The sequence below is a fragment of the Eschrichtius robustus genome, chromosome 3 (assembly GCF_028021215.1).
Source record: "Eschrichtius robustus isolate mEscRob2 chromosome 3, mEscRob2.pri, whole genome shotgun sequence".
Classification (NCBI taxonomy): Eukaryota; Metazoa; Chordata; class Mammalia; order Artiodactyla; family Eschrichtiidae; genus Eschrichtius; species Eschrichtius robustus.
This window is the reverse complement of record NC_090826.1, coordinates 122,071,967-122,088,083: the sequence shown is the minus strand read 5'-3', so window position 1 is coordinate 122,088,083 and position 16,117 is coordinate 122,071,967.

The window sequence follows — 16,117 nt, the reverse complement described above, 5'->3', positions numbered from 1 at the left end:
GCTGCTATCAGCCTGGGGCCCTGCATGATTCTATGGAAGAGAGCTGCTTGCCAACCTGGAATAGCTTCCCCAGGATGTTACATGAGTGAGAAATAAAGGTTTATTTTGGTTTAGCCATTTCACTTTGGTGTTCTATTTATTGCAGCAGTTCAGACTACTCTAAAAATATAGAAATTAGAACCAGGAGTGGGGTGCTGCCATAATAAAACTCCAAAATATGTAGCATTGACTTAGCAGTTGGGCAGCATGCAGTGAGGGAATGGAGAGCTTTAGATCCTTGTTATGCTGGGGAAATGCAGTTGGTACAACACTTTCTGAGATAACCAGAAAGGCAAGTTCCTCCTGAGCCTGTAATGATGGAAGAAGCAGTTGGAAAGAGCCAGAATTTTGGGGTGAGTTGGCTGCTGCTTGCTGATTTTAGCAAGGTATAGGTCCCAAAACTTTGGAACCAGATGTGTTTGAGAATTCATAATTTTTTGAAATTTAGAAAGGTAGCAGCACATATATTGTATAGTATAGTATAAAACACCCTAGCAGTGTCTGGGGCAGCACCCCATAACCATATTTCTATTTCTGCAGTGAGATGTATGATCATTCACACTAAGCAGAATAAATAAAAACTCTAAATAATCTGCATCAATGTATATCAAGTTTCACCATCATAAAGTTATAGAAATGAGCCATAGAAAAACTTGTTTTTCAGATAAGGATTGTGGGCCTAAATTATAAGAAAGAGGGGATTTGGGGGCAAGATGGCAGAGTAGAAGGATTCAAGCTCATCTCCTCTCACAAGCACACCAAAGTCACAATTAACTCCTGAACAACCATTGATAAAAAAGACTGGAACCCACCAGGAAAGATATTCTACACCCAAATACATATAGAAGAAACCACAATGAGATGGTAGGAGGGGCACTCTCATGATATAATCAAATCCCATACCACCCAGGTTTGCAACCCACAAACTGCAGAATAATTATATTACAGAAGTTCTCCACAGGAGTGAGAGTTCTGAGCCCCACATCAGGCTCCCCAGCCTGCAGTTCTGGCATCAGGAGGAGGAGCCCCCAGAGCATTTGGTTTTGAAGGCCAGTGGGGCTTCAGTGCAGGAGCTCCACAGGACTGGGGGAAATAGAGACTCCACTCCTGGAGGGTGCATACAGGGTCCCATGTGCACCAGGACCCAGGGCAAAAGCAGTGACTTCATAGAAACATGGGTCAGACTTAGCTGCTGGTCTTGGAGGGTCTCCAAGGGAAGTGGGGATGGCTGTGGCTCACCCTGGGGACATGGACACTCATGGTGGAGATGTCAGGGAGTGTTCATCTGCCTAAACTCTTGCAGAGGCAGACATCTTGTTTGGGACATTAGCACTGAGACCTGGCCCCACACATCAGCAGACAGGCTGCCTAAGGACTTTCTGAACCCACAGCCACCTCTAGACATGCTCCTTGACACGGTCCTGCCCACCAAAGGGCCAAGACCCAGCTCCACCCACCATGGGCAGGCACTGGCTCCTCCTTTCAGGAAACCTGCACCAGCTTCATCTACCAGGGGACAGACACCAGAAGCAAGAGAACTAGGATCTCGCAGCCTGCAGAACTGAGTCTGCAAACATAGGTCAGAACTTACCCAGGGACCAGGTGGTCCCTAGCCCTTGGGTGATGAGACGGGAGTGTACAGGTGGGACAAATAGGATATCCCTTACAGAGGGCCACTTGTCCAAGGTTGAGAAATGCAACTAACCTACCACATACATAAAAATACAAATAGAAATTTAAACAAAATGAGATGGCAAAAGGATACGTTCCAGACAAAGGAACAGATAAAACCTCAGAAGAACAACTAAGTGAAGTGGAGATAGGCAATCTACCTGAGAAAGAGTTCAGAGTAATGATTATAAAAATAATCCAAGAACTTGGAAAAAGGATGGATGCACAGAGTGAAAAGTTACAAGAATTTGTTAACAAAGGATTAGAAAAAATATAAGGAGTAACCAAGCAGAGTTGAAGAATACAATAACTGAAATGAAAAATACACTAGAAGGAATCAATAGCAGAATAAATGAGACAGGAGAATGGATCAGTGAGCTGGAAGAGTGGTAGAATAGAATAAAGAAAAAAGAATAGAATAAAGAATACCGAATGGAATAAAGAAAAAAGAATAAATAGAAATGAGGACAGTTTAAGAGACCTCTGGGACAACATCAAACACACTAAAATTCACATTATACAGGTCCCAGAAGGAGAAGAGAAAGAAAGGGCCTGAGAAAATATTTGAAGAAATAATAGCTGAAAACTTCCTTAACATGGGAAAGGAAACAGTCACCCAAGTGCAGGAAGCACAGAGAGTTCCATACAGGATTAACCCAAGGAGGAACATGCCAAGACATATAGTAATGAAGTTTACAAAAATTAAAGATAAAGAGAAAATAGTAAAAGCAACAAGCGAAAAGCAACAAATAACATACAAGGGAATTCCCTTAAGGCTATCAGATGATTTTTTCAGTAGAAACTCTGCAGGTCAGAGGGCAGTGGCATGATATATTTAAATGATGGAAGGGAAAAACCTACAACTAAGAATACTCTACCTAGCAAGGCTCTTGTTCAGATTTGATGGAGAAATCAAAAGGTTTACAGACAAGCAAAAGCTAAAAGAATTCAGCACCACCAAATGAGCTTTACAACAAATGCTAAAGGAACTTCTCTAAGCAGAAAAAAAAGCCACAAATAGAAACAAGAAAATTACAAAATGGAAAAGCTCACCAGTAAAGGCAAACCTACAGTAAAGGTAGGAGATCACCTACACACAAACTAGTAGGGAGGTTCAAAGACAAAAGTAGTAAAATCATCTGTATCCACAATAAGCAGTTAAGGGATACACAAAACAATTAGATGTAAAATAAGATATCAAAACCAGTAATCATGAGGGGAGAGAGTACAAATGCAGGGTATTTAAAATGCATTTGAAATTAAGAAATCAGAAACTTAAAACAATCATATATATATATACACACACACATATATATATATATATAGCACATATATATATATATATATATATATATAGACTGCTATATCAAAACCTCATGGTAACAGCAAACCAAAAATTTATAATAGAGATACACACAAAAAAGAAAAATGAATCCAAACACAACACTAAAAATCATCATCAAATAAGAAGAGAAGAGAACAAAAGAGGAAAGGGGGAAAAAAAAGACCTACAAAAACAAATCCAAAAACAATTAACAAAATGAAAATAAAAACATATGAATCAATAATTATCTTAAACACAAATGAATTAAATGCTCCAAGGAAAAGACACAGACTGGATGAATGGATACAAAAGCAAGACCTTTATATATGCTGTCTATGAGAGACTCACTTCAGATCTAGAGACACATACAAACTGAAAGTGAGGGATGGAAAAAGGTACTCTGCATAAATGGAAATCAAAACAAAGCTGGAGTAGCAATACTTATATCAGACAAAATAGACTTTAAAAATAAAGACTGTTACAAGAGACAAAGAAGGACATTACATAATGATCAAGGGATCAATCCAAGAAGATATAAAAATTGTAAATATATGTGGACCCAACATAGGAACTCCTCAATATATAAGGCAAATATTAACAGACATAAAAGGAGAAGTTGACAGTAACATAATAATAGAAGGGGATTTTAACACTGTAATTACATTTACATTGATGGACAGATTATCCAGAAAGAAAATCAATAAGGAAACACAGGTCTTAAATGACACATTAGACCAGATGGACTTAATTAATATTTGTAGAGCATTCCATCTGAAAGCGGCAGAATACACATTCTTTTCAAAGTGCACATGGAACATTATCCAGGATAGACCACATGCTGGGCCACAAGGCAAGCCTTGGTAAATTTAAGAAAATTGAAATCTTATTAAGCATCTTTTCTGACCACAACACTATGAGATTTGAAATCAACTGCAAAAAACACAAACACATGGAGGCTAAACAATATGCTACTAAACAACCAATGGATCACTGAAAAAATCAAAGAGGAAATAAAAAAATACTTAGAGACAATGAAAATGAAAACACAATGATCCAAAACCTGTGGGATGCAGCAAAAGCAGTTCTAAGAGGGAAGTTCATAGTGATACAAGCTTACGTCAGTAATCAAGAAAAATCTCAAACAAACAACCTAATCTTACACCTACAGGAACAAGAGAAAGAAGAACAAACAAAACCTATAGTTAGTAGAAGGAAAGAAATCATAAAGATCAGAGCAGAAATAAATGAAATAGAGACTAAGAAGGCAATAGAAAAGATCAATAAGACTAAAAGCTGGTTCCTTGAAAAGATAAACAAAACTGATAAAACTTTAGCCAGACTCATCAAGAAAAAAAGGAAAAGGGCCAAATCAATAGAATTAGAAATGAAAAAGGAGAAGTTACAACCAACACCACAGAAATACAAAGGACCATAAGCAACTGCTACAAGCAACTAAATGTCAATAAAATGTACAACCTAGAAGAAATGGACAAATTCTTACAAAGGTACAATCTCCCAAGACTGAACGGGGAAGAAAGAAAATATGATCAGACCAATTACAAGTACTGAAATTGAATCTGTGATTTAAAAAACTCCCAACAAATAAAAGTCCAGGACCAGATGACTTAAAAAGCAAATTCTACAAAACATTTAGAGAAGAGTTAATACCTATCCTTCTGAAACTATTCCAAAAAATTGCAGAGGAAGGAACACTCCCAAACTCATTCTATGAGGCCACCATCACACTGATACCAAATCAAAGAAACCACAAAAAAGAAAAATTACAGGCCAATATCACTGATGAACATAGATGCAAAAATCCTCAACAAAATACTACCAAACCAAATCCAATAATACATTAAAAGGATGATACACCATGATCAAGTGTGATTTATCCCAGGGATGCAAGGATTCTTCAATATCTGCAAATCAATTGGTGTGATACACTACATTAACAAATTGAAGATTAAAAAGCATATGATCATCTCAATAGATGCAGAAAAAGTTTTTGATAAAATTCCACATCCATTTATGACAAAAACTCTCCAGAAAGTGGGCATAGAGGGTACACACCTCAACATAATAAAGGCCATATGTGACAAATCCAAAGCTAACCTCTCACTCAACGGTGAAAAGTTGAAAGCATTTTCTCTAACATCAGGAAGAAGACAAGAATGCCCACTCTTGCCACTTTTGCTCAACATAGTTTTGGAAGTCCTAGCCACAGCAATCAGAGAAGAAAAAGAAATAAAAGGAATCCAAATTGGAAAAAAAGAAGTAAAACTCACACCGTTTGCAGACAACATGATACTATACATAGAACATCCTAAAGACGTTACCAGAAAACTTCTAGAGCTCATCAATGAAATTGGTAAAGTTGCAGGATACAAAATGAATACACAGAAATCTGTTGCATTTCTATATACTAACAACAAGAGATGAGAAAGAGAAATTAAGGAAACAAGCCCATTCACCATCACATCAAAAAGAATAAAATACCTAGGAATAAACCTACCTAAGGAGGTAAAAAACCTGTACTCTGAAAACTATAAGACACTGATGAAAGAAATTGAAGAAGACACAAGCAGATGGAAAGATATACCATGTTCTTGGATTGGAAGAATCAATATCATTAAAATGGCTATACTACCCAAGGCAGTCTAAAAATTCAATATAATTCCTATCAAATTACCAATGGCATTTTTCACATAACTAGAACAAAAAATTTTTTAATTTGTATGGAAACACAAAAGACCCCAAATAGCCAAATTAATCTTGAGAAAGAAAAACAGAGCTGGAGGAATCAGGCGGGCTGACTTCAGGCTATACTACAAAGCTACACTAATCAAAATATGGTACTGACATCAAAACAGATATATAGATCAATGGAACAGGATAGAAAGCCCAGAAATAAACCCATGCACATATGGTCAACTAATCTATGATAAAGGAAGCAAGAATATACAATGGAGAAAAGACAGTCTATTCAGTAAGCTTGGGGAAAACTGGACAACTACATATAAAAGAATAGAAATTAGAACATTCTCTAACACCATATACAAAAATAAACTCAAATGGATTAAAACTTAAATGTAAGACTAGATACTATAAAATTCCTAGAAGAAAATATAGGCAGAACACTCTGACATAAATCACAGTCATATCTTTTTGGGCCCGTCTGCTAGAGTACTGGAAATAAAAAGAAAAATAAACAAATGGTACCTAATTAAACTTAAAACCTTTTGCACAGCAAAGGAAACAATAAACAAAATAAAAAGGCAACCTACAGAATGGAAGAAAATATTTGCAAATGATGTGACTGACAAGGGATTAATTTCCAAAATATACAAACCACTTTACAGCTCAATATCAAAACAATAAAAAAATCAATCAAAAAATGGGCAGAAGATCTAAATAGACATTTCTCCAAAGAAGACATACAGTTGGCCAACAGGTATGTGAAAAATTGCTCAACATCACTAATTAATAGAGAAATGCAAATCAATACTGCAATGAGGTATCACCTCACACAAGTCTGAATGGCCATTGTCAAAAAGTCTACACATAATAAATGCTGGAGAGGGTGTGGAGAAAAGGGAACCCTCCTACACTGTTGGTGGGAATGTAAATTGGTGCACCCACTATGGAGAACAGTATGGAGGTTCCTTAAAATAGTAAAAATAGAGTTACCATATGATCCAGCAATGCCACTCCTGGGCATATATCCAGAGAAAAATCTATTTTGAAAAGATGCATGCACCCCAATGTTCACAGCAGCACTATTTATAATAGCCAAGACATGGAAGCAAACTAAATGTCCATCAACAGATGAATGGATAAAGAAGATGTGGTATATATATATAATGGAATATTCCTTAGCCATAAAAAAGAATAAATAATGCCACTTGCAGCAACATGGATGAACCTAGAGATTATCAGGCAAAGTTATGTCTGGACATAATCCAGACAGAGAAAGACAAATATCATATATTTCTTATATATGGAATCTAAAAAAAGATACAAATGAACTTATTTACAAAACAGAAATAGACCCACAGTCATAGAAAACAAACTTATGGTTACCAAAGGGGAAAGCGGGGGAGGGATAAATTAGGAGTTTGGGATTAACAGATACACACTAATATATATAAAATAAATAACAAACAAGGACCTACTGTATAACACAGGGAGCTATATTCAATATTTTGTAATAGCCTATAAGGGAAAAGAATCTGAAAAAAAAAATATCTGAATCACTTTGCCATACACCTGAAACTAACACAACATTGTAAATCAACTATACTTCAATTTAAAAAATTAAAAAATAAAACCATCTGTTTATATTCTTAAAAAAATTATGAGAGAGATGAGTCCAGGCAAGAACTGACCTGTTTTCAAGCAGAAAAAGACCAGATAGAGTAGACAGAGTCCAGAATTTGGGGCATTTCTCGAATGTATCTCAAACTGCAAGAAATCAAACTGTCCTTGCTCAGGCACTTCCTGTTAGGCCTTCTCAGTCAAAAACAACCCAGCTCTGAGGTCAGCATTAGAATAAGGCTATTGCTTTCCTGCTGTGCCTTTGTTTCAGATGGCCTTGAGAAAAAAATCTTTTCATAGCTGCATATCTGTATTCATCTCTTTGTGTAAAATTTTTTGTTTGTACAAAAAGGTTTCTACTAAAAATTTTGTTTTATTTCTTTTTATATAATACAAAAATTTCAGAAATCTTTTCACATCAGCACTTAGAACACATTCTATTTAACTGTGGCATTTTAATATAGCAGTTGAATGTACCTATACTTTGTTTAACAAGCCCCTTATGGCGGACAATTTAGTTAGTTCCGTTTTTTTTCTCTCTCACTATTATGAAAAAGACTGCAGTGCATATCCCTGAAGAGTTGAAGAGATACTCTGGCATATTTTGCCAGAATATCCTTAGGGTAAATAACTAGCAGTGGGATTGTTGGGTTAATGAGTCTTTCCATTTTAAATATTAAAATCAATTGTCAAATTTTTCTCCAGGAGGAGTCCACAAATTTACCCTTTGGCAACATTCCAGAACAATGTATGAGAATGATTGTATCTCGTGCTCGACTGCTCAGGCTTAGGGCTGCTGTGCCACACAACTCCAGAGGAAGTTATGCGTGTTCACAGCCTTCGTGGATCCATGAAGCCACCCTACCTTCTTGCCAGTCTCATGGGAGAAACATTGCATTCCATCATCTTTGTTCTCATTTTGTTACCTTTGTGTAAGGCTGAAAATCATTGTCCATCTACACTTTTATTTATTTTTTAACTACTTGTTTATCCTTTGCTTATTTTTCTATTTAGCTTTTTTATTTGAATTTATTTTGTCTACTTATATAAAGTTTTGTGAAAATTAAGGATATCAGCTATTTGCTTTCCTGTACTGCAAATATCTTTCCCCAGTTTGTCAATGATTTTTAGGATTTATTTATTTATGTATTTATTTATTTGTCAAGGAGAAATTTATAAATTTGGTGTGGTTAAGTTTATCAAACTTTTGCCTTATAGCTCACTGCTTTGTTATCTTTCTTGGAAAGGTCTTTTTCTACTCCAGGATCTAATATAGATTCATTCATGCTTTATTCAGGAATTGTATAGATTTATTTTATACAAAATCTTTGATACATCTGTAATTAATTTTGGTATAAACAGTGAGATTTGAATCCAGCCTTATTTTTCATAACATTCTTCAATTCCCCCAACACTATTTTATTTACCCCACTGACTAGATTGCATATAAATTCACTGATCAGAAATGACATCTTTATTATGAACAAAAACACTATGCATATTTAGGTTTATTTCTGGATTCTCTCTTCTGTTCCACCAATATATTTTAAACAATTTTAAGCACGGCAGCACTATCTAGGTTTTTAAAATATTTTATCTTTTTGATTGGTGCAGTCAACATGGTTGGCAGAGCTGGGGATGAGGAATTAGCTGATGATTGGTGGTGGCAGTACTAAAGAATTAGCCAGTGTGTCCAGGATGGCTAGGGCTGAGTACTTGACCTTTGTGGTTGGTGTGTTTGCTGGGACTGGGGCCAATGGCTCAGCCAGAGAGGCTGGGGCTGCCAAGGCCAGGGCCAAGAAGACAGTCTGAATGGTCAGAAGATTGCTTACATACTGGGGCATTGACTGAAGAAGGAAATATTTTGAGAATAATGGAATCCAAATTTCTCACAGTGTGAGAAGGGAATTACAAGTATGGAAAAGCAGAGGCTGGAAAAAAAACCCTGCGGTGTTGGTTTGGAATTGGAATTATTGGTGTGAACCCATGGTTTTGAATCTGTACAAGTAGATTGATATAAAAATAGATTTATAAGTTGTATGCATGTATTCATATATTTCTAGCTCTATTTCCTGTGAGGACCTAAAATCTATAATATCCCAGTAACAATGAGTATAACCAGTGCCCAGATCTTGGTTTCTAAATACTATCTTCTACTAAAAGAAATGATCCTTGGATAAATAGCTAATTCCAGATATGGGAAAAAATGACAAGTACAAGATGAACCTGGAAGATTTTTTTTTTGTGTGCCAGACAGTTAAAATTGCTCAAAGAATAGTAAGGGATGTGTCATAAGGACATAAGAATCTGCTTAAAGGGGATTCTTCTTGTTAAATCTGGGACAATTCAAGCATCAAAACAAATAATAATAGTAACATATGCAATCCACTCAGTAAAATAGAAATCCATGAGTTCTTACTGGTATAAATAAATGCATAATTAAAGAAAGAAAAAATTGGGGGAGAAGGGAAAACTGCCTCACAGTAAGATGCCAACTAATAAGTGTAGAGGGAATGATGAACTAGAAGCATTTTGCAATCATTATAGTAATAATTGATTCAGGGAAGATTCATCAGTGGATGCTAAAACCAGTGAATGGGGACTTTCCTGGTGGTGCAGTAGTTAAGAATCTGCCTGCCAATGCAGGGGACACGGTTTCGAGCCCTGGTCCGGGAAGATCCCACATGCCACAGAGCAACTAAGCCCATGCACCACAACTACTGAACCTGCACTCTGAGAAGCCCGTGAGCCACAACTACTGACCCATGTGCCACAACTACTGAATCCCGTGCTCCTAGAACCCATGCTCCACAGCAAGAAAAGCCACCACAATGAGAAGCCCATGCACCGCAACGAAGAGTAGCCCCCGCTCGCCGCAACTAGAGAAAGCCTGTGTGCAGCAACAAAGACCCATCGCAGCCAAAGATAAATAAATAAATAAATAAAAATAAAACCAGTGAATGAATGCTCGATGAGGAACAGATATTTACATATTTTCAGAATTATCTCCACACAGACTACATGTTAATTGTTTATTAATTAATACCAAATACTTGTCAGTTAATTTTATGGCAGAGAAATCTGATAGACACTCTCTTATAAACATCCCCAGTATTGGGACAAATTGACATTGTGTACTTCCTGAAAGGATGCCATTAGAAGAACATAGCATCACTTTTGGGGTATTTCTGCCAAAATATAAAACTTGTATGTAATTATGAGGAAATATCATACAAACCCCAATTGAGGGACCCTCTTAGTCAGCTCTGGCTGTGATAACAAAATACCATAGTGCGGTTGGCTTGAGCAACAGAAATTTACTTCTCACAGTTCTAGAGGCTGAGATCAGGTGGCCAGCACGGTCAGGTTTTGGTGAAAGCTCTTTTCCTGGTTTGCAGACAGCTACCTTCTCAGTGTATCCTCATGGCAGGGAGAGAGAGAGAGACAGACAGACAGACAGACAGACAGACAGACAGACAGACAGATGGTGCTATGGTCTCTTCCTCTTCTTATAAGGACACTAATCTCTTCATGAGGGTCCCAATCTCACAACATCATCTAAACCTATTTAGCTCCCAAAGGCCCCATATCCAAATACCATCACATTGACGATTAGGGCTTTAATATACAAATTTGTAGGGGGGTGTGCAAACATTCAATCCATTATAGGGATTTTCTAGAAAGTAACTGGCTTGTTCTCTTTAAAAAATATCAAGGTCAGGGCTTCCCTGGTGGCGCAGTGGTTAAGAATCCACCTGCCAATGCAGGGGACACAGGTTCAAGCCCTGGTCCAGGAAGATCCCACATGCTGCGGAGCAACTAAGCCCGTGTGCCACAACTACTGAGCCTGCTCTCTAGAGCCCGTGAGCCATGACTACTGAGCCCGCGCGCCACAACTACTGAAGCCCGTGCACCTAGAGCCCATGCTCCGCAACAAGAGAAGCCACTGCAATGAGAAGTCCGCGCACTGCAACAAAGAGTAACCCCCACTCCCCACAACTAGAGAAAGCCCGTGCGCAGCAACAAAGACCCAACACAGCCAAAAATAAATAAATAAAATAAATTAATTTAAAAAAATGTCAAGGTCATAAAAGTTGGGAAAGACTGAGGAACTTGAGATAAAAGAGACATGACAATTAAATGCTATGTATGATCCTGGACCTATAATAGACATTGTTGGGATAATTGACAAAATTTGAATGTGATCTGTGGATTAGATTAGAATGAGCCCTTTAAAAGGTGAAACATCAGGGAGACATTTTCCTGTTAGCCTGGAAGAAGGCAAACAGCCATGTGGTGAACTGTTAATGGGGGGGCCATGTGGCTAAAACCTGAGGGTGGCCTGTAAGAGCAGAGGGTGACACCCAGCTGACAGCCAACAGGAACCTCAGTCCCACAACCAAAAGGAACTGAATTCTGCCAAAACCTGGATGAACTTGAAGAGGACCGCAAACTCCAGTGGGACCACAGCCCGGTAGACACCTTGGTGCAGCCTCATGAGACCCTGAACAGAGAACTAAGTTACACTGTGCCAGACTTCTAACATACAGGAACTGTGAGACTGTAAATGCATGTTGTTTTAAGCTGCTAAATTTATGATAATTTGTTACACAGCAATGGAAAACAAATACAGATACTCAGAATGCAAATGAGCTGCTGGGAAAGTTTCTTGACCAATGGGAGAACTGTTAACCCTCTGAAACCTGGTACAGATGCTACTAGACTACCTGTGTGTTTTGAAGTTTCTGCCAAATCCAAATTGAAAAGGAACACTTTGCATACCAGATGATGCACAACATCGAAATTTAGGCAGCTGGTATGTTAGAGCTGTTATCCTGAGGGGGAGGTTTGATTTCATTAAAAATGGTGGTTTTCATAAAACTCCTAGAAGAGAAAATAGGCAACACATTCTCTGACATAAATAGTACCAATGTTTTCTTAGGTCAGTCTCCCAAGGCAATAGAAATAAAAGTAAAAATAAACAAATGGGATCTAATCAAACTTACAAGCTTTTGAACAGCAAAGAAAACCATAAACAAAATGAAAAGACAATGTATGGACTGGGAGAAAATCTTTGCAAATGACGTGACTGAGAAGTGATTAATTTCCAAAATATAAACAACTCATACAACTCAAAAACAAACAACCCAACAGAAAAATGGGCCAAAGGCCTAAATAGACATTCTCCAAAGAAGACATACAGATGGCCAACAGGCACATGAAAAGATGCCCAACATTGCAAAGAGGCCTCACCAGAAACCAATCCTGACAGCACTTGATCTTGGACTTCTAGCCTCCAGAATTGTGAGAAAATTAATTTCTGTTGTTTATGGCACTCAGTCTGTGATATTTTCTTAAAAGCAGCCCAAGCTAACTAATATAGTGGCTGGTTGATTAGTCAGTCTTATCTAAATAAAGTGCAATCAAGATATGAGAATACAATTTTCAGGAGCCATATTGATAGTGGCCCAGGTTCTGAATGGAGGAGGAATTGGGTAGAGTAAAAGTTTGGTTTTCTTACATACTCAAAGAATGAGTCATTACAAATAGCTCAGTTTTCTGAAGAGCTAAATGCCTTTAAGCACTCAAATATCCTTTGAAAAATTATTCTGAATGGGCAGCCAATTTTATATGCTTCTTCCTCTTTTTATTTTTAAAACCTCTTTCATAAATAGAATCAATGCAAACTATTAAAATCAGATGGGGGGAGAGAGAGAGAGGCTTATCATGAAAATACTGATTCATGTATTTTCTGTATGAGGCTGTCTCCTGCCTCCACTCCAATCCTGTTCCCAGATACTATTTTAATCATTTCTATTTTATTTTCTTGTCGTGGTTAACTCCATACTTCTCAACAATAACATTACACCATTTAAAAAATTTATCAACTTTACACCTTGCCATTTTATGATGAGCGAGGATTTAGTTCACTTCCATCAATCCCAATTTCTCCACCCTTTGAAAAGTTTCTATCACTAGTCTCAGTTCCTCCACTTGTATTCAGGCATCTTTAAACAATACGTTTAAATCTCTGCTTTGTTTTCCACAAACAAGACATAGTATTTAATTTCACACTTTAGATCTTGATAGTTCCACTGCCTCTCTTTACCCCACTCTTCTTTTGATAGCTATAGATCTACTTTGACAATATTCAGATTAATAGCATTTATACTTTGTTCTGAAAGTATGGTTAATTTCCCCATAATTTGTCTATAGTTTAATTCTATAAGTTGCAAGTCAATAGCCAATGTTAATATTATTATGATGGTGTAAATACTGTTTATGATAGAACCAAATATTGTGTTGGGCTTCCTCTTATTTCATGTCATGATCCCTATACCTCTCAATGGATAATGGTGCTAAACAGAAATATAATGAACATAATTAATGTTCCTTTGTAACTCTGGATCATAACTGTGAACACCAAATAATTTGCTAGCCATAATCTAGTGGTGTCCTTAGGGTTTACCGAGGTACACAAGATAGGTTTCTCCTAATATTAATAATAGCTATCATTTATTGACTACCTACTAAACATCAGGCATTCTGATATACAATATTCCTGTTTTACCTTAATAACAATCCTGTATTACTCCTGTTTTTACAGATGAAAAACCATAAGGTATTAGCTGGGAAGACTGGATTCAAATAAAAGACTGACACCATGTTGGGTTGACCAACTCATCTGCCTGGGACTTTCCCACTTTTAGCATGAAAATCCTGCATTCTGGGAATTGCCTCAGTATCAGGGAAACTTGGATTGTTGGACATCCTACAAGTCCAGACTCTATTTCTCTCTTTCTTCTTTTTAAATTATTAACAACAACAATAATAATAATTATCCATTTCCATGGCTTGAGATTCATTGCTCTTCTGCTAGTCAGTTATGTCATTTGCTAGTGGATCATCTAAATTGGGAGCTCTTACTAAAGCCTGGACTGATGTCAAAACTGTGTATATCTGCAGTGCTGAATGCCACTGTTTTTTCCAGTATATTAAGAGATATTCTTCTCATTCAGTTTTTATTGGATGGTAATTTTTCTATATGCAGTGTACTTTAGGAGCCTTCCTTTTGCTGGTTCCCCCTCATGTTCTGCCTCTACCATGGAGCACCTCAGAACTCAGACCTTGAACTTTTCTCTCTGTACACTTGCATGCTGATTCATCTTCTCCCATGACTTTAAATGTCGTCCATTTGAGCTAATAATTTCTAAATATATATTGTCAATGTAGTTTCTCCCCCGAACTCCCAACACAGATACTCAATTACCTATTGGATATCTCCTTTTAGAGGTGAAATAGCTTAAGCTTAAAATGTCTAAAAGTGAATTCCTCTTATTCCCTGGAAAACTTGCTTCTCCCACAGCCTTCTACATTCCCAAAATGGCAACTCCATCCTTCTAGTTGCTCAGGCCAACTTTAGAGCCATCCATGACTCTTCTTTCAATCTCTGACCCTATATAAAATCTGACAAATCCTCCAAAACACATCCAGAATCTGACCATCTCTCACTACCTTCACCCTAACAACATGTCCAAGCCATGTCTCACTTGAATTATTGCAATAGCCTCTGAATGGTATCTTCAATTCTGTTCTTGCCCATCTATAGTCTATTCTCAATAAAACTCTAGAGCTATTCTTTTAAAACACATGTGGGGTCACTCCACTGCTCAAACCCCACAAACTGTTCTCCATCCCACCCAGAGGATGATCTCACATTATGTGGCACATCATCACCCCATTACTGTCCTGACTCCATCTCCAGTCTCCCTGGTCTCCTTGCTCCTTGTAAACTCCAGATATGCTCTTTGCTATTCCCCTTTCCTACAAAGCTCATCCCCAATTATCTGAAAGCAGGATCCCCTACCTAATATGCGGGGCCAATATAAAATGAAAATGTGGGAGTTCTTGTTAAAAATTTATTAAGATTTTCAAGACAATGAGGTAGTGTGTCAAACCAAGTATGGGGCCCTTCTGAGCATGTGGCCCTGTGTGAAAATCTTAAAGTCTTCCCCCTCCCCCAAGTCATCTTCTCATTGAATCCTCCTTCCCTGACCACCCTATTTAAAACTTCAGTATGCACCTCTCCACCTGGAACTCCTTTTCTATCCTCTACAATTTTCTTTTTCTCTTTAGCACTTCCCACCCTCTGCTATACTGTATAATTTACTTACTTTTATTTTACACTTTCTCACCTCTCCCTGCATTAGAATATATGAGGTCTGGGGTTTTGTTCTGGTCAATCCTTTATGCTCAGCACTTAGAAGAGTGGCTGGCACATAACAGGTACCCAAATATTTGTTGAAAGAAAGGATGAACAAATACGTTGATTTTGTAGTCTTCCGGTGGAATCCATCCTTTAGAGGGAAAATCCTGTGAACTTGCAATATTTGTAGAAAAATTGCACAAATTGCTTTCATTTACTTCATTTTAATCCCAGAGCATGCTTGGACCACACAACAGTTGGGCTATCTTGCCTTCCCAGAATTTAGCCTCTCCACGTATGCTTTTCCTTATGCAATCCTGTCTCTCCTTATAAGGTTCTAAAATTTTTTTAAAATTCTCGGCTCTTTTTCCTTTTTAAAAGTAACTTTATAGATAATAATATGGTTTAGAATTCAAAAGTTACAAAAGGGAAAACCTTCTGTCTTTGCTTGTCCCATTACCTAGTTCCTTTCCTCAGAAAAAACAAATATTATCTTTTAACTCTCTTGTGAACCTTCCCAGAGATATTCTATGCAGAGAACATACTAGTAAATATGAGTG